The sequence below is a fragment of the Nilaparvata lugens genome, chromosome 2, assembly GCF_014356525.2.
Source record: "Nilaparvata lugens isolate BPH chromosome 2, ASM1435652v1, whole genome shotgun sequence".
Classification (NCBI taxonomy): Eukaryota; Metazoa; Arthropoda; class Insecta; order Hemiptera; family Delphacidae; genus Nilaparvata; species Nilaparvata lugens.
Genome location: NC_052505.1, coordinates 57,872,871 through 57,899,594, shown reverse-complemented (window position 1 = coordinate 57,899,594; position 26,724 = coordinate 57,872,871). Strand labels below are relative to the sequence as shown.

The window sequence follows — 26,724 nt, the reverse complement described above, 5'->3', positions numbered from 1 at the left end:
TTCCCAAGTTCCAAGAGTCGGTTGGCTTCCACAGTATTACATGAAGTGATACTATAGTTTATACAAGTAAATTACTTTTACAGTACATAGTTTGTTACCCAATTCAAGGCAAAATACTGAGTTTGACCATGGAGAAAGCATAGGAGATGCTTATTATACTATACCTGTAAACTTATCCTTATTGTATAGTTTGACTCAGTAGTTGAAGTAATCTATTATTATTATTATTATTATTTTTATTATTATTATTATTATTATTATATTATTATTATTATTATTATTATTATTATTATTATTATTATTATTATTATATTATTATTATTATTATTATTATTATTATTATTATTATTATTATTATTATTATTATTATTATTATTATTATTATTAATCATATTCCAGACATAGAGAGTAGTAAAAGTTTGTTCTGTTTAAATCTTGTTGGAAAATCAAAAATGAGCCCTAGTCTACTCCTAAAGGTCTGCAATGTGGATGTTGCAAAATTATGACCTCTATCGATAAATAATAATCATGGAAAGAATTGGGATGATCTTGAAATGCATGGAAGGCCTTTTCGGTTCATTTAAATGTTTAAATGTTTAAATGTTTAAATGTTTAAATGTTTAAATTTTAAATGTTTAAATGTTTAATGTTTAAATGTTTAAATGTTTAAATGTTTAAATGTTTAAATGTTTAAATGTTTAAATGTTTAAATGTTTAATGTTAAATGTTTAATGTTTAAATGTTTAAATGTTTAAATGTTTAAATGTTTAAATGTTTAAATGTTTAAATGTTTAAATGTTTAAATGTTTAAATGTTTAAATGTTTAAATGTTTAAATGTTTAAATGTTTAAATGTTTAAATGTTTAAATGTTTAAATGTTTAAATGTTTAAATGTTTAAATGTTAAATGTTTAAATGTTTAATGTTAAATGTTTAAATGTTTAATGTTTAAATGTTTAAATGTTTAAATGTTTAAATGTTTAAATGTTTAAATGTTTAAATGTTTAAATGTTTAATGTTTAAATGTTTAAATGTTTAAATGTTTAATGTTTAATGTTTAAATGTTTAAATGTTAAATGTTTAAATGTTTAAATGTTTAAATGTTTAAATGTTTAAATGTTTAAATGTTTAAATGTTTAAATGTTTAAATGTTTAAATGTTTAAATGTTTAAATGTTTAAATGTTTAAATGTTAAATGTTTAATGTTTAAATGTTTAAATGTTTAAATGTTTAAATGTTTAAATGTTTAAATGTTTAAATGTTTAAATTTTAAATGTTTAAATGTTTAAATGTTTAAATGTTTAAATGTTTAAATGTTTAAATGTTTAAATGTTTGAATAACATTCATTATAAACATGAAATTTGACAGGTATGTTCCTTTTTTAATTTCACGTGGACGTATATAGAAGGTTTTTGGAAATTTTGCATTCCAAGGATAATATAACAGGAAAAGGAGCCTCCTTCATACACCAATATTAGAGTAAAAATCAGACTATAGGATTATTCATGAGAAATCAGATGTCGAGTGGATTATAAATCGCATGCAATGCGATAGCTCAATGTAACTTATTGAAAACACTGCTGTTGTGTGGACTATTGATTGACATTCTCGAATGAACCTTTGTTTCACTACACTGCACTTTCGTTGGTCTGTACGTTGCTTTATCGTCGGGGTTACAGTACCTTGTTTTGGCGGTGAACATTTACCGGTTGAAATTGGCTTGACGGCGACGTCCTCTTACGTCCCTAGACCTGTCGTCTGAACGGGTGTCTTGAAGCGGTGTTATATAAAGTTGCGGAACCAAAGGGGTGGTACATGAAGATGGTTTGGGGACACACATGAACCGCTGTAAATAAACGTATTACAGCATTATTTCTAACTCTTCCTACAATTCATCAAAAGCTAAAACAGGAGTTATCTATTGATTACAATTAATTAAATTCTCTCATTCTATTTGAATCCTCATTTTATATAGATTTTTATCTTTAAACTACTGATTCTTTGTATCAGAATTAATGGATCTTTCTTCACAAATAATTCAAAAGTTCTGTTATAATTTAATAGATTAGCGTTCAGTTAAAAGCCTTAACGCCATGAGAAAACACAGTCAGAAAAATATAAAATTGAGTCTTAACTCAATATGAACATAATCTTAAAAATGTCATTCCAATTTAAAGGCTATCTTCCTGACTTTCAGCAATACTCTACGATAATATATTTCCAGAAACAATAACTCAAATGTAACGTAACTGAAAACTTTCTATACTTCTTTAGAAAAAAATTTATAATTATCTTCCATCACTAATAAAATTAAAAGGATTATTCTCAATCAATATTATTAACTTGAAAAATAACAGGCTTTGTTAATACAATACTCTTATGGAAGTTTCAATCAATTAAATTCCCTAAATTATATTTTAACTTTATTTTACGTACCTTAGCGGTTATTTGAAGAAGCAATTATTCGTACATGATGAAGAAACACAATTAAACCTTTCAGGACATGGCACTACTAGAAATTTAAACTTTAATAAAAATAAACTAGCTCCTACATTAACTAATGATATAAACTTGCCCAAAAACGGCAAAACATAATGACTACATCTTTACTCTCGTAGTGCTCCTAGCAAAGTGTCCTCTGAAACGTAATCTGGTCTATCGACTGGGGAATCCCCCCACTACTGTATTTAGAAACAGGTCTCCTATTGGGCGAAGGGAATCAATTTGACCAATCGTCGCGTGACTTCTAGAGCCTTTGGACCAAATAGTAACTGCAAAATCGGTAGTTTGTTATAATTTCAATGCTTGCTGTTTTCCAACTTATCGCACACTATGTCGCGACAGGAAGGCTAAGTTTTAGAGATAATTCCATAATCTACATTCCTCGACAACTCGGAGCCACAATTTTTAAATATCTATCATGGGAAACTCGAAGTCATGGCCGTTCATAATAGAGAGAGAGAAAATAATTTATTTCACTAACTCACAATAATGGCTCTAGTCTATTGCGTATTAAATTTACTATTATAACTTGGGAAAAGGCCTGAATTAAAAACAGTGCTCGGCACACAATTTCAGGTGCACTATTTTTGCAACATTATTATGTCGCCTCAAATACTCTTTTGGTGCCAATATTGAGCAGCCTGAAACTATGTGCTGAATACTTTCTACTGCAGCGTTACAAAGCCTGCATTTATCACTTATGCTCAGATCTCTGATGATATGTCTTCTATAGGCATTGGTAGTGACAACCTGATCCTGCATAGCAATTATAAAGCCTTCTGTTTCTGGGAAAAGACTTCCATCTGTCAGCCACCTGCTTGAAAGGTCATGATTATTATGATCAGAGTTCAGATGCTTACAGTAGCGCCCATGCAGTTCCCTCTGTTGCCATTCTGCCTTGTAATCATGCACTGTCAATGGCTCTCGACCATTAGGATTCCTCAGGTTAAGTGCAGTATAATTTTAATCCAGTCGGCACACTTCCCTGAGGAGATTTGTGTTAGCAGAAATGAAATACTCTCTTAGTCTTTTCTCTTGTTTTGCACACAGATCTGAAACCCTGGACAAGCCCCTGCCACCCAGCTTCCTTGGCATATATAGACGATCTTGATGATCATCGACCATCGACCATCGATGATCTTGGGTGATGCACCCTGTTTTTCGTCATTTGAGTCCTCACAAGCCTGTCCATTTGTTCCAGACGAGTGTGAGACCACTTCAGAACACCAAAACTGTAGGTCAGAGATGGAATAACCCAAGAATTTATTGCCTTAATCAGATGCTTTGAAGGCAATTTAGATTTCATGACTTTACTTAGTCTCCTCTTAAATTCAATTTCCAAGCGGCTGAACACTTCAACATGGGAGATTTTCAAATGCTGGTGGAGTCCCAAGTATTTATATGTCTGTCCTATTTGCAACTGCCCTATTTCATTTTCCAGTGTCAACATCCCTTCTGCTGTATTTACTACTTTACCTTTCTTCACATGCAGTACTGCACACTTCTCCAATCCTAATTTCATTTTGATACTCTGGCTGAAAGTAGTGACTAGCTGAAAGAAATTCTCAAGCTGCTCTGGCGACTTGGCATAAAGTTTCAGGTCATCCATATAGAAACTGTGTGATACTGTAAGCTCTCTTGAAACATTGAGCTTATATCCATATGGGGAATTTCTTAGCAACAAACTAAGAGGATTTAAGGCCAGGCAGAACCAGAGAGGGCTCAGACTGTCACTCTGGTAAATTCCTCTGACAACCTTGATAGCACCTGTTTGAAATTGATCCACTCCATCCCCAATACACAGCCTGACACTCCACTCAGTCATGGCTAGCTTCAAAAAGTTGACAATACCTGAACTGACTTTATAAAGTTGGAGAACATGCACCAGCCAACTGTGTGGGACGGAGTCAAAGGCTTTTGCATAATCTATCCAGGCAATGGATAGATTCCTCTGCTTAGCACTCACCTGACCAGCAATGAAGGAGTAAACAACTAGCAACTCCTTACATCCTTTTGCTCCCTTCTTGCACCCAAGTTGTTCTGGGGCAATTATACAGTTCTCTGTAATATGCTTCTCAATTTTTGGGGTGATAATGGAGGTCAAAAGCTTGTATACACTATTCAAGCAGGTGATGGGCCTGTAATCTTTGGGACCGAGTTCACCGTCTTTCTTAGGTAGGTACCATATAGGTCAAGCCTGATGCAAATCCTGCTGGAATCTCTGACTCGGAATTTAGAAGGTCATTGAAGCACTTTGCAACAACAGAATGGATGCTTAAAAAATTTTTGAGCCAATAGTTTTGAATTCCTTCAGGTCCAGGTGCCTTCCAGTTGTGTGCTTTCTTTGCTGCCAAAGCAACATCTTCTGGTCTGATTATACATTCTGCCATGACAGGTATCTCCCTCGCTTCATTCTCCACCTGCCTCATCCAGTATGCATCTTCCTCATGCACAGCTGGCCTTTCCCAAACAGACTTCCAGAAGTCTTCCAATGCCTCTGCACTTGGATGCTTTACTTTTCCAACACCTCCATTCAGTCTCTTGTAGAATTTACTCTCATTATTTGCGAATGAGGCTGCTTGGTGCCTTCTATCCTCAGCTTGTGTGCACCTTCGACATCGGTTTGCTAACGCTTCCAGCTTCTGTTTCCACAGGTCCATATGCAACTTCAGTGTTTCATGCAACTTGCTTTTCTGAATAAATCCAACATACTGCACAATGATTCCATCTATTTGAGTCTTCTGTTTGTTTGAAGCTCTACCAGGGTTTTGCAAATAGCTTGTGACTATCCCAATACGTTTTCTCAAGTCACTCTGCCAACCCTGATGTAGTTGTCCTAACGTTATTATTATTATTATATTATTATTATTATTATTATTATAATTAATCATATTCCAGACATAGGAGTAGTAAAAGTTTGTTCTGTTTAAATCTTGTTGGAAAATCAAAAATGAGCCTAGTCTACTCCTAAAGGTCTGCAATGTGGATGTTGCAAAATTATGACCTCTATCGATAAATAATAATCATGGAAAGAATTGGGATGATCTTGAAATGCATGGAAGGCCTTTTCGGTTCTATCAGAACAGAAGAAGTTGGCTCTGTGAGTTTCTGTGCAACGAAATAACTATTATATTTCTTCCTCTACGATTCTCAACTCATTTCGAATCACAAAAAAGGAGCTGTTTTATCTCCTACTGATTTCAAAATTTGTTTCTCCTCCTCTTTCAAATTATTTGCATTTCAATTATGGACCATTTTTTCTGCTCTGGAAGAAATTTTATTGTCCTCTCCTAGAATTATAGTAGACTGTGGTTTATAGCTGCGCGAGGTCTACTGTTCACAGAACTACTAGTAGTAGCTATTGTGTACACGATGCACTATTGTAAATTTTAGAAATTACTGAAATTTATGTTGTATCTATCATAAAGGTATCATAGAAACACTTGTGGCAGGATAATAGTAATTTTACTTAACATAAATTATATAATACTGCGATTCCGTTTTAATGGTCAGCATTGGTTGAATGGGAAGCATTAAAATTATTTATAGGGATTGCTGACAGTTGAAATTGAATCCCAGTACAGAATATGATGCGAATTCAGATTGGATGTAGTATGTTTAAAGTAAACCAGAAACTTACATAACAAGTGAAACATCTCCAGACACGCTAGGTGAACTCTGCCAGTATTTTAACCTTGCAGCGTTCATTTCGATTTCAATGCTCTTCCGGAATTCGTGCCACGAATTGCTTAAAAGAATTCTATCACATTCGTGAGGACGGCGGCCAAAAACTGAATCAATCTTTCATTAACCAAAGACGGACGTCTGCAGTGAAAGTAATTTACTTGGCACACTGATTGCATTGCAAAACTTGTTCGATTAGTTCATACAGTCAAATTAAACTACTCATTTTTTCTTAAATGGGAAAAAATAGTTTGCGAAGTATGAAATGATACTATTTAAAATTATCTCTATCACTTATAAATTATTGAAATTCTCATCTAAAATATAAATCTCCAGTTTATTAACTGGATAATCATCCATTAATATAGTATTATATTAATACTATTATAGTAATATAGTAATATTTAAATGAATATTACGACCTATCAAACGCTCTTGGGTAGGCTACTTCTAAACTAGTGCTTAGGCCCAATATTAGGCCCAATCTCTGAGTTCACTATCACATTGTAGCTTACTATCAAACTCTCTGATTTCGCTATAAAACTGTGACTTACTATCAGATTCCAGTAATTAAAAAGAGATTAACATTGGTGTAGCATCCAAAACTATTTAATTAATCTTCAATAAATGAGTTAATATAAAAACGGGGAGCTTTCTTATGTAATATGGATATTTACCACAAAATTGTATCCATCAATAATAATTTATGTGATTTATGCTTGTATTAAGATGAACGAAATACACATTTTCTCTGGCTATTATACACCGCAAAAATATATACAAGCAAATCAATAAAAGAAAAAAAATTCAAGACAACAAAAAACTCAAACTCCCAAGAGTATACAAGCTAAAATGCTCTGAATGTGATAAATTCTATATCAGACAGACAGGCCGTTCTTTCAATCAAAGATACAAGGAACATATTCAGGGACTAAAAACAAAAACAGAATCTGCTTTCGCCGACCACCTAATTCAAGAAAATCACAAACACAAACATAAATACTGATCTTATCATAAATATCATACACATAAAAAACAGAGGACCAGAATTAGACACAATAGAACAATTTGAAATATACACCCAATTTAAAAGCAATAGACAATGTATATTAAATGAACAAACCAACTTCAAATCCCACTTCCTCTTTGATTACCTTCTTAGCAACAACAAACCCAATAGACACCAACAGACACTAATCCAATAGACACCAACAGCACACTAAAAAAATTGCCATCCTATCCTTCTACTTGTCTATGAGTACAACCAAGAAGATGGCGGAACTGCCGAAAGATCTCGTTTTCCAGTGAGTGATTAATTCATTTATTGTAAAATATCTGACTGCTAGTCGTTTTTTCTAAAAGCAAAAAGTGATTTATTAATAAGCAGTTCGTGATGGAAAACAACATTGAAGAAATATATTCCATTGTATAGAGAGATGAAGAGTAATTAATTTAAATAATTATGATCTGCTAATTTTCCAAATATCCACCGTAAATCAGTTCTTCCAATATCCTATAAAAGAATGAATGGAACAAAGATAGGATCAAAACAGATCTGTCCTGAAGTTGCGAATGGATGGAATATCTCTGCATATTTTTTCATAATCTTCAAAACTCTATCAATCAAATAAGAAAGTTCCTCACGCAAACGCTGATCGACCAGATTGATAAGCCAAAGTATTAACCTATCACGTTCTGTAGCTGATGATGATTCTGAGAAAAACTGAGTTTTTCTTCTTCACCAATTCTCATTCCTTATGTAAGTAAACAAGTTACCGAGCAGTAACTCCTATCCTTCTTTAGGCAGGTACCATCTTCCTCAATTTCATGTAGTGTTTCGCGGTCACGAATATCAGCAAACGTCATGAGTAGAGAAGTTTTACCCAGTCACCTGTTACCCGTCGAAGTAATTTGGGAGATGGGTTCCGAGCTCTAAAACTCTCCAAGCATGTATTTGCTTGCACTCTCTGCATGTTTGTTTTGACAAGAAATTATGCTCTAGATGAGCGCCTGAGCCTCAGTGACTCCTATTTGTTGGGCCCAGATTCCCTTACATCATCAATCAATACCCAATTAGAAGAGTCATTCACAGAAATTATCAACAGACTATACTATTCATATTTAATCGTATATATATATATATATATATATATATATATATATATATAATATATATATATATATATATATATAGATCTTTGAATAGTAGACTTGAGATGTGCGGGAACACTAGCGTCAGCGTCAGGTGATCTTTTATCATAACGGCAAGGAAAGTTGTGTGAGTGCGCCACACCAGATTTTTCCACTGAAGATGCAGCTATTCAACAATTTCATGTTGGTCAGTTTATTGAAAGGATATTGAAGATAAAGTAATTTGTGGAAAATGCACTTCTCAAGCAGACTACATTTTTAGATCTGCTATATATATATATATAATATATATATATATATATATATATATATATAATATATATATATATATATATTTATACATATATATGTAGCACTTAACAGAAAAGTTTTATAATATAACTATAAACAGGATACACATGACACCGATAGATTAAAAACACTTGAAAACTTACATTTAAACGAGAATTTTCGGGAGCTGGGCCCCCTTTGTCAATCAACCAGGAAGTGAATATATCTCTATACTTATAAAAGGCTGAGTCCCGACAGACTGAAATCACACCACAGCCCAAACTACTGAGCCTAAAAACTTGAAATTTTGCACGATTGTTTATGGTAGCCTGAAAACATCCACTAAGAAAGGATTTTCAGAAATTTGCCCCCCTGAGAGAGCTGGGGCCCCCCCAAAATTTTGTACTTTTTAACCGCTCATTGCACAGCAAAGTCATGAGGAACTTTTTTGTTCAGCTACGAAAAAAAATTAGATCTATGCAGAAAAATTTCGATCAGGAGCACAGGGGGGTCCAGGAGAGGGCATTTTTCGAAAATTTTGATGTAAAATCACACTACAGCTCAAACTATCCTACAGACTTGAAACTTTGCACAAATATTCTTCAAACATGCTAGACGCGCACTAAGAACGGATTTTGAGATATTTTGCCTCTAAGGGTTTCAAAGGATGAAAAAGGATCCTATTAAGTAAGGTTATGAACATGGTAAGGTGAGTGCCATATGGAAATGAGATAATTTATTTATTGACATGTGATGTTCTAACATATGTTGTAAACATTGGAAATAACAAAATAATATGATAGAAATTCAAAAAAGAACATCTGTTATATTATTGCTTTCTACCTGATTCCACTCAACCTCAATAATATTGTTCTGATAATTCTGATAAATATGTTTAATAATATTATTATTATTGATATAATAAAAGTATTGTTTTAATAATTAATTATTATCATTAAAATAATAAAAGAAATGTAATCAATAACTATTTTTATTTTCACAAACTCTGTATAATTTATAATGGTGAATGTGGAACAGCTGCATCAAAGAAATTATCTCAAAAGCATATGTTTAGGAAAACCATAGTTTTGAACTTCGTTTTCCTGATGCAATGTATAAGCCTACACGTGGCATGTAGGTATTATTAATTTTTCAGCTATATCAGTTTTTTGAGACTGCTAAATAAACGTCTACAGTTTTATCAATGCTGTATCGGCAATATGAAAACGCATGCAGTTAATATGTCTTCAAATAAAGGTGTTGATATCTACATGATAATATATTCTACCATTTTTATTTAATTAAAATTTCAAAATTATTCAAGCCTTGATAGAATGATTGACTCACTGTACAGTCAGTCGAAAATTTTAAAATTGAAATGAGGGGTATTTTGGCAAGCTGAACAAAAAAGTAAGGTCCTATGCACCTTTTTGATATTATTTCTTCAAATGAAAAATGAGTTTTGTGGGTTGTCAAAACTCTCCCTGGAAGAGAAATTTTATCCTATCTTTTAGTAAAATAACAATGATTTCTGCAATGAATAACATCTATCTTGCCAACAAGAATCGAACTCTTTGTGAATTTAGATAAATATGACCTACACTTTAGATTTATATAATTCTATTAATAAATTCATGGAAATTGAAGAACTTTTTCCAGTTAGTTGATGAAATTGATTATCAATAGAGAAAATTATTATAATTTATCAATACAGAATTAGTTGAATGAATTGTCTATGTACTGAGTTCTTGGCCAACAATAATTCAATATTGGTATTTATCCAATCATTATTTTTTTCAGAAGTTATTTCATTTGAATTAGAAAATATTTATAAGCTCTAATCAATTTATCAATCGTAACAATGAATTCATCAAAACATGAATTTAATCAAATAAAAAATTGCCAATACTTCTGTATTCATGTTCGCATGTTTTCCACTTATGATGGATAGCCAAAATATTGTGGAGCGAACTGCACGGCGAATTGTAATCATATGTCTGTGAAATGGATAAATGAATAATTATTATTAGCCCCCCTATTAAAATTTCTGTTCAGAAACCATCCCCAATATTCACACAACATATTCCCAAAATTTCATGCCGCTATGTCAAGAAGTTTTCAAGTCTACAGGGAACAAACAAACATACAAACAAACACACAAACAGACATTCTTTTTTTTATAAATAGATTTCCAATCGGCTCAAACAAAAGCCTCTCTAAATGAAGGTAGAATGATAAGGATTCAGTTCTGCTGTTTTAACATTTTTTCAAATCACTTTCAAAAAGTTCATGTAGTACCTACTATTGTGTTTGAGACACTTCTGGCGCTATCATAGTTTCACCACTATTCTGTTCCACAGTCCTATCTCTTGCAGTCGTTAACTATATCTATAATAATTATATAAAGTAAAGAGCTGGCTTATGCACGTACGGGATAGGAAAATTATGTTTGACGCATCATCACGTCTGAACTACTGGACTAATTAACTTGAAATTTTGTTTATAGATTCGTAATTAACCAAGGATGGTTATAGGCCTATTCTCAATTCTTCAAAATTTCATTACGTCAAGTTTTCATTCTGTCAAGTTTTAAAATAGAACCTTGCGAAGCACGGGTTCTTGCTAGTATATATATATATAGCAGATCTAAAAATGTAATCTGCTTGAGAAGTGCATTTTCCACAAATTACTTTATCTTCAATAAGCTTTCATCAAACTTTCATAAAACTGACCAACTTGAAATTGTTGAATAGCTGCATCTTCAGTGGAAAAAATAGATCTCTTTCACTGTCTCTCTCTCTCTCTCTCTCTCTCTCTCTCTCTCTCTCTCTCTCTCAACCACCTCGTCAACCGCGTCAACCACCTCAACAAGGGCAAGCGAAACCTAAGGACCGACCCATCATAGTTCGACTCTGCAGCTACCGGACCAGGAAGATGATCTTCGACGCTAAGAAGAAGCTGAAGGGTTCCGGCGTCACCATTCGCGAGGATCTGACTGCGGAGCGTCTCAGATCCTCAACGCTGCGGCCGACCGTCATGGGCATAGGAATGTCTGGTCATCGGACGGGAGGATCAAGATCTCTATCGGCGAGGGAGATCCAAGAGGGTCCACACAGTCGAGAGGATGACCGACCTTCAAAAAATAAAGGTAAATTAAATCATTTCAGGATTCGATTACTAAGGTGCCCTTCACTACAATAATAGGAAATTCGTATTAAAACATTTCACATTAGAAACACCTTGGCATTTTTCATGAGCTGGCTTTCTGTTCTATAAATGAATCTTTCCACTGCTATTTATGATTATGTATGAGGCAATTATTTCAAACTAAGGAGATCCACATTTGTTAATACTGATTAATAATTTATCTTGATATTAATTCCAAAACTACGTTCAATGCATCAACTACTATACTCCAGAGGGTACTTAGAGAATCATTATCTCTACTAATAATAGTACTTATCCTACTAATAATTATTACATCTCTTACCAAAATTATTTCCATAATTAATAATTTCCGAAATGCTGAATTTCAAATAAATTGGATGATTAACATACGTTATAGATATGGATGTAATCTATAGGTAAAGATAGTATCTCTTCTATATAAGGTGTACATAATGATATCTCCTACTGTTGCCACAGCTCGAGCAATAGAAGCAAATGTGTGAAGAATTATTGATAGAACGGAGGGGTGGGTAGTAGGACGGAGTGGGTTCATATGCTATATAGGGGCTGTGTTTCATTTAACGTTATCTTAGACATTCATCACTAAAATATTACAGTTCTCAATTTACTACTTTTATTGTTATTGCAACTCCCAATAGTTAATTATACTTCTATTAGAAGTATAGTAAATACTATATAATATTTTTCACACTTCACCGTTCAATCCGATTTAAAACTCATCTAAAATAATCTAGCACTTTCTCCATCGTCTCCTCTACTTCTTATTTTTCTTTCTTATTTCTCTTCTTGATCTTATATTTATAATGATTACTTGAATATTGTTGTTTGCGATGATGATTATTATTCTCTTCTATTCTTCTTCTTCTTCTTCTTCTTCTTCTTCTTCTTCTTCTTCTCTTCTTCTTCTTCTTCTTCTTCTTCTTCTTCTTCTTCTCTTCTTCTTCTTCTTCTTCTTCCTTCTTTTTCTTTTCTTCTTCTTCTCTTCTTCTTCTTCTTCTCTCCTTGATTAATTCAAGATCACAATACGATGTTCTATTTCTTATTCTATAGTTCAGTTTCATAAGTTCTTCTCAATTGTGCACATTCCTTCTTTCTCTCTCTTTTCTTCCCTATTATTATCATTATTTTCCCTGTGATTTTTTTCACTAGCTATCCAGCATGTTCAAATGTTTATTTCTCTTTCTATATCTATTTATCTTTCTACCTTTTCTCTTTCTATCTGATTACCTTCTACTAGTATCCATATATTATATTATAATATCCATATATTTATCCATATAATATCGATTCTTTCCCACATTAAATCATACTATTCCTCTTCAATTTTATGCGAATATTATTCATTATCAGTTGTATTATGTATCTTTTCTCAATTGATAACTTTCTTCAAGATTTTTCGTTTTTCTGCTGGCTTTTTCTTCTCTTTTTCAGTTTTTACTGGATCCCATTTCGCTCTATCTCCACCATGAACACGATCTTCCACTACTGGATTCCATCTCTCTCTATCTCCACTTGGACTCGATTTTCCACCACTGGATTCCATCTCTCTCTGTCTCCACTTGGACTCGATCTTCCACTACTGGATTCCTTCTCGCTTACCTCCACTTGGACCCGATTCTTCCACTACTGGATACCTACTCGCTCTATCTCCACTTGGACCAGATCTCCCACTACCAGTTCTTCCTCAATCTTCATCTTATTCACCATTAGGATTATTCATCACCGGAACTCCACACATCTACATCTTATTGTGTTTAGTGAATTTTTTTTTGAACTAGTGCTTTAAATAGTGAAGGGAGCCGAACTGTCAAGGCATGCTGAATGCACTCGAATCAAGAGACTTTTTCATTTAGGTTAAGTTTTATCAGTTTCATCCCCATTTTCCCCGTCATGTGTCGTTCTGAGGTCGGTTCACGATTGGTCTGCTGCTTCCATGATGCCTCTCACTGACACGTCAGCTCGCTCGCCCTCAAGTAGGTATGATTATTTCAATAATAGTAATAATGACGCAGGTATGTTTCTAGCAAATAAGCTCCACTCTTTCAAAAAACTTTTCAAGGCTGCTCACCTTAACGTACAATCCCTCAGTTGCCACATTGATGAACTCAGAGCAATCTTCCGTTTTCAGGACTTCAATATAATCGGAATTTCCGAATCATTTTTGAAGCCTAGTATTTCATCAAATTTTGTTGCATTGCCTGGATATAATCTTTTCCGGAATGATAGATTAAATAAAGCTTGTGGGGGTGTAGCAATTTATGTGAAAGAAGGTATCAAAACAAAAGTTTTAATCACATCTAAACAAGAGTATTGTTCCAGACCAGAGTTTATGCTACTTGAATTATCCTTATCTAGTACTGATAAATTACTCGTTGGTATCTGTTATCGCCCACCAAAAATAGGTCATTTCACAGATTTCGAAAATGCCTTGCTTTCTCTTATGCCTTGTTATAACCGTATACTAGTTATGGGGGATATGAACACCGACTTGAACATGACAAATCGTAACTTTGACTACTTTCAACTGACTACAATTTTCCAATGCCTAAACATGACTATTTTACCTCTCGATCCAACTCATCATACTAATGAATCAGACACACTCATTGACCTTCTCATTGTTAGTGATCCCAATGAGGTTGTTCAAGCAGGCCAAATCTCAGTCCCAGCTATTTCTAGACATGATTTGATCTACTGTGTACTTTCCCATAAGATACCCAAGCCAGAACAGAAAATTATCACTTATAGAGACTTCAAAAACTTTGATGAAGCCGCCTTCCTGACTGATGTGGCTCAGACTCCATGGCATCAAATTGAAGCATTACCCTCAGTTGATGACATGGTCAAGACTTTCGAGAATTGGACTTTGACTTTGTATGACAAACATGCACCTTATGTGACAAGGAGGATTAATAGAAAACGACGAGTACCGTGGATGACTGAAGACATACTTAAGATGATGGGACGTAGAGACAAAGCACATAGAAAATTTAAAAAGACATTTGACTTGGACAGTTTGATAGAGTATAGGAGCCTTAGAAATAGGGTTAAACAGGAATTACGGAACTCAAAGATTAGGTACTTGAATTCGTTTATGACAAACAATAGACAAGACTCTAAATCACTTTGGCAGGGAATAAAAGAATTCGGGCTTGGCAAACAGAAATCGAATCCACAAATTGACTTACCATTGAATAATATAAATGACCATTTCGTTTCACACTCTAACCAACGCGACGAAGTTGTCATTGCTAATCACATCGATGATCTTGAAGAGCAGGTTACAAACTTAGATTTACCAATCACTGATCAATTTCATTTCCATCCAATCTCAGAAGAAGACACTTTCAGAGCAATTCAACGTATTCATAGTAATGCTATGGGTGTAGACAAAATTCCTATTAAATTTATCAAGAAGATGTTATTTGCTGTTTTACCAACCATTACATACATTTTCAACAAGTCACTTGAAGAAGGCATTTTCCCTGAAAACTGGAAGTTTGCTCTGGTTCGCCCTCTAAATAAAGTTCCATCACCCAATAAAGTTGAGGATTTTAGACCAATCAGTATTTTACCTGCATTGTCCAAAGTGCTAGAAAGACTCATTCATGCTCAAGTTGTAAAATTTCTAGACAACAATAGTAAGCTTCATAACTTTCAATCAGGCTTTAGAAAATTCCATTCAACTGAGACAGCTCTGCTTCGTGTCACTGATGATATAAGGTTAGCTATGGACCAAAGAAAATGCACCATCCTCACCCTATTTGATTTTTCTAAAGCATTCGATACTGTTGATCATACAGTCCTTCTGAATAAGTTGGCTATTCTTGGTTTCAGTCACAACTCGTTAGTTTGGTTTAAATCCTATCTATTAGGTAGGAAACAATGTGTATCTGTCGGTGACAAAAAGTCAACTTGGAAAAACGTTATGCATGGAGTACCACAAGGTTCAATTTTAGGCCCTCTCCTCTTCACTTTGTATGCTAATGACCTTTCTTCCATTATCAAATTCTCCAGTTTCCATACTTATGCAGACGACCTTCAAATCTATTCAAGCTGTCCCATAACAAAAATTAATGAAACAGTTGGAATAATGAATCAGGATATCAATTCGATAGTGGAATGGACAAAGAAAAATGGCCTTAAGCTTAATCCCATCAAAACACAACCCATTATAATTGGATATTCTCGTCTTATAAACAATATTGACCTTGAATCGATTCACAAAATTAGTGTAGACGGTAATGACATTCCTTACTGTAGCTCAGTTAAAAATTTAGGCATTATTATGTTCCACAGTCCTATCTCTTGCAGTCGTTAACTATATCTATAATAATTATATAAAGTAAAGAGCTGGCTTATGCACGTACGGGTAGGAAAATTATGTTTGACGCATCATCACGTCTGAACTACTGGACTAATTAACTTGAAATTTTGTTTATAGATTCGTAATTAACCAAGGATGGTTATAGGCCTATTCTCAATTCTTCAAAATTTCATTACGTCAAGTTTTCATTCTGTCAAGTTTTAAAATAGATCCTTGCGAAGCACGGGTTCTTGCTAGTATATAGCAGATCTAAAAATGTAGTCTGCTTGAGAAGTGCATTTTCCACAAATTACTTTATCTTCAATAAGCTTTCATCAAACTTCCATAAAACTGACCAACATGAAATTGTTGAATAGCTGCATCTTCAGTGGAAAAAATAGATCTCTTTCACTGTCTCTCTCTCTCTCTCTCTCTCTGATTCTATGAAATCTATTATTTTAATTGGAGATTCAAGTGTGAGAGAGGCCAGCTGCGCCCTAACTTCGTCCTCAACTCCTATTAGCTATTGCCGTGATGACGAATTTTCCACTCTCTCATTAGTCAGTTTATGATAGATATAATTCTTTCTCATCCAACTCGTATCAAATTAATGGCAATAAAATAAAATAGCTTCTCTTATTAGTTGACTTGTGATTGGTTCAACTCATTTACATTGAACTTCCATTAGTTGTTGTCATGATAGTCAAGATATTCGACTTTATTTCGTTGGTTTTTTATGATTGTATTAATTCTCTTCTTCAACTATTATGACTAATTTATTTTGAGAGATTGATCATCCCAACTTTAACTAAAACCTGCTCCACCAGAGAATCACAAAAAATAGCGACCAGATCCAATTCTAGATAGTTTCAATATGATTCTCTCCGTCTATATTTTGCTGCGAATAGTCTCTATTATGACGACCGACGGCAGCTATTGTCTCCACTTTCCTTCTGCAATTAATCGGATTCGGAGGGTTGTGGTTAACCCCCTCCAACACTCCCCACCAACGACTACTATTGTGTGCGCTTTGTCGACGTTCTACCCTTACATCGTCCACCTTCCAAATGAATTTATTCACTTCGGAAGCGGATCACCAACAATGATGAATGGAGCCATTCCATATTTAGATGAGCCGACTACAAACGAGCACAAGCCTGGGCTTTGCGATGCACTGATAATGGCAGCAGCAGCAGCAGCAGCAGCAGCAGCGGCGGCAGTTGGGTTTATTTGCTCTCAGCAGATCGCAATGACAATGCAGCTCATATTTCTTGAAAATGGAGAATCCTGATGAATGAGTGAGTTCCTTTCAAAAATGAAAAAGCCACATTCCAGGTTGATATTATTATCATCATCATGTTATAAATGGAAGGATACAGGCAGCTAGTAGCTAATGAATATAAATTTTTGAAAAATACGAAATTTTTAATCTCATATTGGATAGTTTTGGTTGAATTCTCCCATTGGATGTTGTCATCATATCGGAATTGCTGGTTTTACATTTGCTATTCTTATGTCATCAAAATTTCTTCTTTCTCATTTCTTAACTTGGGTTTGATCAAATATCCCTCATTCAATTATGAACTATCACAAACTCTTATCATAAGCGATTCTCTCACTGATTAGTCTGTGATTGGTTCATTTCCCCCCATAATGACTCACATCGGATGTAGCAGTGACATCAATATAAATTCTCATCCACCATTTCATATTGTGTTTTGATATTTTTACTGAAAAAATTATAGTAGATGGAGTACAAATGTTTTTTCCTACAGTTACCTTGAAAAGTGGTCATTCCTGCACTGATTACAGAACGCAAAGAATCACTTTTCCACTCTAGTGCGGGAATAGCTATTTATTTATTAAGAGCGTAATGCGCGACTTTATCGCTCGCGCAAAACAGTTATCACGCGACGCGAAGGGGAGCGTGATAATTTTGCAAGAGCGATAAAGAAGCATTACGCGCGAACTACATACAAAAATTTATCTACAACTGCCCAAACCTGTTAAATTACTTATATCGGCGGAGTTACAATTACCGACTTTTTAGGTTAAGATCTGACTTTTTGGCGAGCTACTTACAATCAGCTGATTAGGAAGCGTGAAGAAACTCTTCTGCGCATGCGCGAATGATTTGGGAGCGTAAAGTAAATCTACTGCGCATGCGCGGATGGTTAGCGAGCGAAAAAGTAGATTCTCCTCAGAAATAAGCTGTTTCACGAGGAGAATTGAGTGTGTAAATTCTTTCTTTATGCACAGTTGTAGAAAAAAAATTTTTGCACTCTTGATTTGCTACATGGCAACGCAAAATAGTTAGTAGGTTATATGGAGCACCAGTGCACAAAATCAAAATGAAGTTGGTTACAGTGACTGTGGTGCATGTTATAATAATATCAAGGACATGGTGTACAACAGTGGATGACAATGACAGCCACCACATTCAGCACACAGCCGCCCCGCCATTCAAACACTACTACATTATTCTATTTTATTTATTAATAATAAAATTACACAGGAAAACATTTGATGCATTTCAGGCAATTTTACCCATAATTACTCACTTTTCATATTCAATGGTAACTGTAGGAAAAATTAAATAATGTGAAATACGTGCACAAAGTTCCTCTGCTGCACTCAACAAACCATTCCGCCCTCGTCTACGGCTCGGGCGTAAACGTTTCTTTCGGTGCAGCAAACTGTCACTTTGCGCACTAGTTGCACAAATAACTATTCCTATTCTATAACTCTGTAGTTGAGTCATTATAGTAGGACAATATATTAAATTATTGCCGTCTGACAATGAATTTCCAATACTGGTTATATAATGTAATAATGTATCTTAAGCTTCATATTTTCTTTCTAATATTAGATTAAGCGTAATGCTCTTCAATATAGGTACTGTATAGCTAAATTATTGAATAGATGCTCTTGCGTTTCTAAGAAGACTACTTGTACACCTTTATGAGTAAATTGTTGCTTATGTAAGAAGACACTACTACTACTCCCGATAGAAGCATTTTCACAAGATGAACACTAATAAACTTCTGTAAAACATCTTTTCCAGCTTCACTACTACTTTTACATTTACTTGAGTTACTAAGAGAAGACAGTAAATTCTCTACAATCTTCTGTTGACGCCCAGGCTTGTTGATGCCCTTCTCCATAATGAGATACAATTCGAACTACCAGCATTAGGCTACTTCTGAATAACATCAATAGTTTCCATCCAACCAATGCTGAAAGTTTGGAGTGAGTCTCATGGAGTGAAGCATGAGATAATAAAATTAACTTCCGGTGCTTGACTATATAGTCCATTATATCCATCTGTAGTAACAACCTTCTGTAGTTCTATTATTTTGCGGCACTGTGGCGATGCTTCGCGCCAAGGTGACAGAGCTGAGGCTGCTCATTCACTTAAAAATGTCAGCATCCTCATGGATAACACACACCAACAACTGATGCTTCTCAGTCAACCAATGCTGACAGGTAGTGGTGTCTCATTAGAACGGTTGTGAGTGAAGTGAAGTGAGTACACCTGGCCAACAGAAAATTATATCACCCGCACTCCTACAATGATTGAATAATCAATACCATAGACAACAGCAATATCACCATCAACATCATCATCATCAACAACTATTACTATTACCATAAAATCAACTTCTTCTTTACCTCTCCTCTTTTTGTATTTCTTCTCCAACTGCTTCTTATTACTCCCCTCCTCATCATCAATCTCCATTTTTTTACTTACCATCTCTTTCTCTTGAAATTTGTCTTCAACTCCTTCTCCTTCTTCTGTTTGTACATTTCTTCATCCTATCAATTATTCGTTCTCCTTTTACCTCTCCTCATTTGTTCCTCCTCTCCTCTCTCGCCATACCTCTTCACTTTCTTTGTATCCTCTCCCTTTTTCCTCCAAATTCTCTTCCCCACATCATTATTTTGTCTGAATTTTGTCTGCTACTCTCTACTTCACTTCATCACTCTTTTCATCCACTCCTCCTGTGGGGTGGATATATTAAATATATATTTTCGAAAGTCTATTTCTTCATCTTCAATTTAAGAGCTATTTCTTGATATCCCCTCCTCAACCTCACCATCACTCTTCCTTGCTATCCACCTTTAACTTCTCCTCCATCATCATCATCATCATCCAAACAATAGTTACCAGTCGATGATGAGTCGCCTGTCTGTAATGTGGGCTGTGGAGTCTCCTTCCGGTGTTCTTCCTGCCGACCGTGGAAATAAGTCTGTCTGTCAAATGCATCAGGGCCAAACGGCTGGAGAATATAAACTACAGTCACATTCACTTCAAACTGGCAGCATTCCTCATATGAATAACATAAATGCTTTCCATCCAAATAAAGCTGACAGATTGATTGAGAAAAAGTCTGACAGCATTTTATATGAATAACACGAATGCATTCCATTCAAGCAATGCTGACAGACTGAAGTGAATCTCACGGTAGCAGTTAGCAGCCGACATGAAATCAACTGCTGCACGCTGCACACATGTCGGACAAAAGAAGCAACGAATCGTGTATTGTTATTATAAAGTGCACTGAGCGTGCTTGATTTATGTAGCAAAACTTAGCTGATACGCTTATGAGCACATTTGGCAATCATGTGCTGTATTATGATGTGGGCTAAAAATGGAGGAAGAAGTGCAGTATGTACGTTATTTGTTCATTAATAATTCAATATTTTTTTCGAAAGTCTATTTCTTCATCTTCAATTTAAGAGCTAGTTTTTTATTACTTGGTTGTTGTTTTTTTTAATTTGTTAATGAAAGTGATTGAACCTCATTTTGTTATTAAATCCCGATTCCTTTTCTAATTTTAGAACTCATTTTCGTCTTGAGCTGTCTCTTTTTTCCATCTTTTACAGCTAATATTTTGTTCTCATTCAGTATTTTTTATTGTACTATTTTGGTTATCAGGAAATAATTATCTCATAGCAAGCTTCTATTTTGTTATTGATCTTCTTCTTCTATAAAAATTCAAGAGCTCGTTTTGTTCACAATACTTATTCCTCCACTTATCTTACTATTCTCCACTTATCTACTAATGAGTTACTTTTTCCATTTTTGTTTCAGAAGCTATTCTTTCCCAAGATAGCTATAGTGAATAGTTTCTCTAGTTATTCATTTGGAACCACTCTGTATTCATAAGATACTTACTAACATAATCGAGCTCAGTTTTTATACAAAGGACCAGAGATATAAAGACTAATATTTATATTGGAGGATATTTATAATAATTTATACTGCTTGAGACGAGTGAATACATAAATGAGCTTAAATAAATCACCTCTAATCTACAAAATGATGCATCTGTTATCAAAATACATAATGATTGATTTAGAAACCGACCAAAAAGCATTTAAAAAAGTTAAAGAGGAGACAGTCTTTAAAACATTACGCAAGTTTTTTTGTGTTTCCAGCATCTAGTTGTGTCAGGCGCTGCTGTAATCTATTATTATTTGATAATCAGTGACTTGCATCATGCATACGGTACATAATGATGCTTTCATATCAGAACCAAAACCGGTGTTCCAAGATTAGAGAGAAAGTACGAGTACCTCCATAGAGATTTAGTATCTTAGGTATCTTTGTAGATGATTTAGTATCTGAAGTACCTATGATTTTCTCTCCATAAAATAACAAATGATTATTTATTATTGCCGTAGTTGATATTAATTTATATAGTATGGTTTCAAACTGTTTGATTTGAATCAGAAATTGAGATAATTTTCATTTTCAACATATATTAATTCTCATGACTTGAATTTTTCAACAATCATTCAAATTTATGTTAGTAAATTGCTCTATAAAATTGGAACTATAGGAAAATTTAATTAATATAAACAAATCCATAAACAGGTGATTGTTGATAAAGGAAAATCCTATTATATTAAGCGAGCAATTTCTGAATATATTTATATATTTGGTTATTTATCCACGTTATTTTTAATATGGTTAGTTATGTCCAACGGATCTCGAAAATGGCTCTAACGATTTTCACGTAATTTGGAACCCAGTAGGTTTAAGATATAAAAATTCGATTGAACTAGGTCTCATCCCTGGGAGAACTCGCTGAAGGACATGAGAAGGATAATAATCATTCATCCTTGGAAAACAGATGATAATTTCGTCGTCTGTCGATAACAGATGTGAGTGCCTCTCTGGGAGAGAGACAATTAAAAACATCTTATTCATGAAGAAATATTTTAATCGAATTGATCTAAATAATCTGATTTGTTGACATGACATGGTATATCATTCTAAATTAGAGTACCTATATCATAATTTTCATAGTTGATCATTATTTTACAGTTTTAATTGATTAGTGAGTGTTATTTTGTTATTCAATTTGGTTTGTGAACAATCTAAATCAGAACTTTTCTGTTTTCAAATGTTGGGACTGAAAATTGGACCTGAATTCAAGTGTATGGATCATAGCCTACTTTTTGGACTATTTATAATGTATGAATCAAAATTCGCGGAAGAAACATGTTTGGGCTGTGCCTGTTAGTCCTTCCCCAATCATTTTAAAGAATTGTGTTCTGTATATCAATAAATAAATAACGAGCGAAGCTCGGTGCCCCGATAAAAGGTTTTTAAATAAAGAACGAAATCAATTATATTTTGCTCAGTTTAATACAGATTGGACAGAGTAACAAATGATATAGACAGAACTATTCGGGATCCTTAATTTCTTCCAAAATTGCTCAAGTTTTTTCAAATACCAGTCTGTACCAGACGTTCTCTTTCATTTCTGTCGCTGTTTTCTGATACCTGTTGATTCATGCCGAATTTTCTATTCAATTATTGTCAACAGATAAATGAATGCATGATGAATGAAATAAAATATTACGGTGAGTATATATTTTGCTTCATCATCATGTAGAATCCACAAGCATTTTCGACGCACGATTGAGGCTTCTTCACTCAAGCTTCTAAGCTTTTCAAGCTCTTAAGCCTTCTTATTGTCAGCTACTATCTTTGCAGCTTACTGTCAACCAACTACTATCACTTATGAGCGTTTCATTTTCTCGTATCAGGTGGAAACTCTTTATTGAAATATTTATTTCATTAGTTATATTTATATATAATATTTATTGAATATTTATGAACTCATTGAAATTCTATTTCTTCCTAATCATTTCCCCAAAAAACCTCCATTCTATTCTAGTCCATCTTCACTGCTCACTGATCACTCAGCCCACCCATTGAAAAATCTGAATTATTCAAAAAAAAATTTTCATTCCTCTATGATATAAAAATTATTTCAATAATTATCAATGTTTAAAGCATGAATTTTCTGATTGATATAGTGATACAAAAAATATTATCAATTTTTTAATTTGATCTTATCATGATTGCAAATAAATAGAAGCATTGAATTTATGCAAACTAATGCAGAGTAACATACAACAACTCCAAGCTGCTGCCGAATTTTGAGGATAATAATAAGAGAAAAGGGCCCAATTGATAAATAAAATGAGTAGTTAGGCTACAATAGACTACAATCCCCATATGATCACAGTTTTCCATGATAATACAGAAATAATGATATCATTATAATCATTGTCGTTACATGTAAACAATGAGGCCTACTAATCCAAAAGTGAAAATTACTTCAAAAAAATACTGTATAAATTTTTGAAATTTGTAGCTGAAAAATTGAAAACATAGTACCAACCTTACATTAGTATCCAGACGCCGGAGCGTGTTCTTCCGTATCGTTGGTTCTCATAATATTTTATCCATGAAGTACTTATGCTTGAACACTAGGTAGAATAATGAAACCGACACAAGAACATCATTGAATGTGATTTAAGTTACATGACACTTTCCCGCACTGAAGCTCCTTATCACAAAGACACACAATTTTTTCTCATTAACAATTTAGAAGAAAACAAATAGTTGATGTTGAAATAAAACGTGAGAATGTACGTACATCAATTTTGAGGATGTGTAATATGTAATTGCTCACATTGAAAACATAAAGTTTTTCAAGGATTAACCCTGGAGGATGGATCATTCAAAATGTTTGAAAGGTATAGCATTTTTTTCCAATCTCTCACAATATAGATAAAACACTTTAAATGGTAGAATTTCTTAGTAAAACTACAATAATCCAATAACAATGTGACGGCTTATTGGTATCTGTCGTCATAAACTTTACCTAAACGTTGAAGAACAACATCCTTTTTTGAAAATACACTCAAAACAACATAAAACGATTAAACGGAATAATTCTGTTACTGTATGATTATCATTACTTCAACCAAAAACTCGTTGAAAATAAAGATTATAATTTCGAAATGTACGGAATCCCTTGAGTCTACGCACTAGTTTTGTTATATTGTTATCAGTACTATTGGGATAAGGTGAGGCGCGATAGCACAACCGGTCTCAAACAGCTTTGGCGCGCGTTCTACACAACTGACTGCACTGCAGACAACTGAAAGTCTGAAACTGACTCGGCTTTGAAAAACTGTAGATCCGTTCTCGGAAGCTTCCTCCCACTACTTGGAATGGCCACCCGCGCCAACAGTTGCTGATAGTTACCACACACTATAAGCGCCTTCTTCTTCACAATAAGAAGCCACACTCATAGTCTCTTCATAGTACTGTAATAAGATTTATCAGAATTCAACATCACAGTATCTGTAGTAGATTGTAATGGACTCCCCAGCCAACAACTAAATATGACATTCATGCAAGAAATCACGTAATAGTACAATTCAATATAGTTATATTCATATTTTTCCTTATAAGAAATATTATAAGAACCATAAAATTTTGGGTTAATCCTGTTGTTTCCCTCTCAATTATTTATTCGATTTTGTGCATCTGTGGAGCGATTATTGAGATGAGTTTATAAAAATAAAACATTAAAAAACAAATCCTGATGTTTATCTCTCAATTATTTATTTGATTTTGTGCATCTGTAGAGCAATTATTGAGATGAGTTTATATAAATGAAAAATTTAAAAACTAAGCTTGATATACCTTCCAATAAAATGAAGACTGGGAATTCCAACTACAGTTATGTTAAAATTAATTCGCAGAATGCTAGATATCGTACTGTTAAATTCTTACAAGCTATAAAATATTGCTCTATCTATAAGAAGAAAATGCAGTTCCTTCCCAATATTCCAAATCTGTGGTTGTAATAGAATAGAGAAGAATAAAATACTTCATTGGTCATTAAGCAATTAAATTTTTACAAAAGGCTTTGTCATTTTTATAATATGTGAGGACTCAAAAGCGATCCAGTCAGTTATACTAATAGTCCAGGCAACGAAGACATAATAGGGGAAATAATTCATGTATAAGCCGAAATTGGAACAGTTGTAGGGGAAGGCTACTTGAACAACATACTATAATAATGTACTGACAGGTGGGGTGGATCTAAGGGGAGGAGAAGGCTCTAAAGGTGCATTTTTTCGGTTTTTTGTAAATAACTCAAAAACTATGGCCTACGGAAAAAAGGTTGTCATTAGTAATATCAAACTACGTAAAATTCTCTACAAAAAAGGTCTAATGCACTTTTTTGATAGGATTAATAAAAGTGGAGAAAATAGGGAAAAATATTCATTGTTCAAAATTACTATAGTTTACTGTTACAAACTCTACTTATACTACAAATAATAATAATACTATGTGGAGTTTTTAATACCGGCTTGTGCGAGTAATTATAGTGAAGGTATGGAGGGCTTAAAGTCAAGATCATGTGGCTGTGGAAGGCGGGGAACAGACGGCTGGAACGTGGTGGCGTGCTAACCCCCACCACCACCACCTCCACCACCGCCGCGCAGTCACGCCAGTTCCTCCCGCATCCCACCAGTCAGGCGGGAAAAATAAAATAAAAAACTGAATAACAAAAAAATTAATAAAAAACTCGGTTGACACAAACTTTCATGAAAATACAACCATCACAGTCCAACAGGAGCGTTTACTAGCTAGTGAAAGGAGCAAAATAAGACTGATCGACATGTTAATCAAGGAAATGATGGAAACAAGTATTGAAACAAATGTTGCCACCGGAAATGCCGATACCACCATTGTGAGGTGTGCGTTTGGATAAAGCTGTTCTACATACAACTGTGATAGTTGGGGAGGATTTTGACTTGATAGTACTCCTCATTGGATTGGCACGACCATCTATAAGCATACTCTTCATGAAGCCAGGACATCAAAAAACAGAGACGAAACTGTTTTCAGTAAAAAAACTCCAACAGCTTTCATTCGCCAAGACGATCCTCCTTCTTCACAGCTTCTCCGGATGTGATACAACCTCGGCGATACATGCAAAGAGCAAAGTGGGAATGGTCAAGATCTTCAAAGCGAAACCCGACCTCACTCAAGACATCTCTGCTGTCTTCACAGATCCCTCAACATCACCAGAGACTATTGAATAGGCTGGCGAGAAGCTGTTTTTGGCTGCATACCATGCTCCTGCACAGCAAGAAAATTTGACAAACTTCGCTTCTCGGCATTTTTGAAAGCATCAGTGAAGCCTTAATCAGACATTTGTAATATATGCATAATAAAAATAACTTTTTATCAACTTTTGAAATAAAGTTGGGACTCTGCTCAAGGTTAGTAAGAT

The 26,724-nt window shown here is 34.2% G+C and overlaps 1 protein-coding gene across 4 annotated transcripts in view; it reads right to left on the bottom strand.

The window, feature by feature from the left end:
• LOC111063372 (ras-GEF domain-containing family member 1B) overlaps nucleotides 1-24,586 on the bottom strand; it is a 224,660-nt gene extending 200,074 nt beyond the window's left edge. For 2 of the 4 annotated variants that reach the window (XM_039419944.1, XM_039419946.1), the window contains exon 1: nucleotides 23,806-24,586. The gene's annotated coding sequence lies outside the window, so the exon portion shown is untranslated. The remainder of the gene's footprint in view (nucleotides 1-23,805) is intronic. The other 2 variants (XM_039419945.1, XM_039419947.1) reach the window with 1 other exon arrangement.
• Between the last annotated feature and the right edge of the window lie 2,138 nt (nucleotides 24,587-26,724).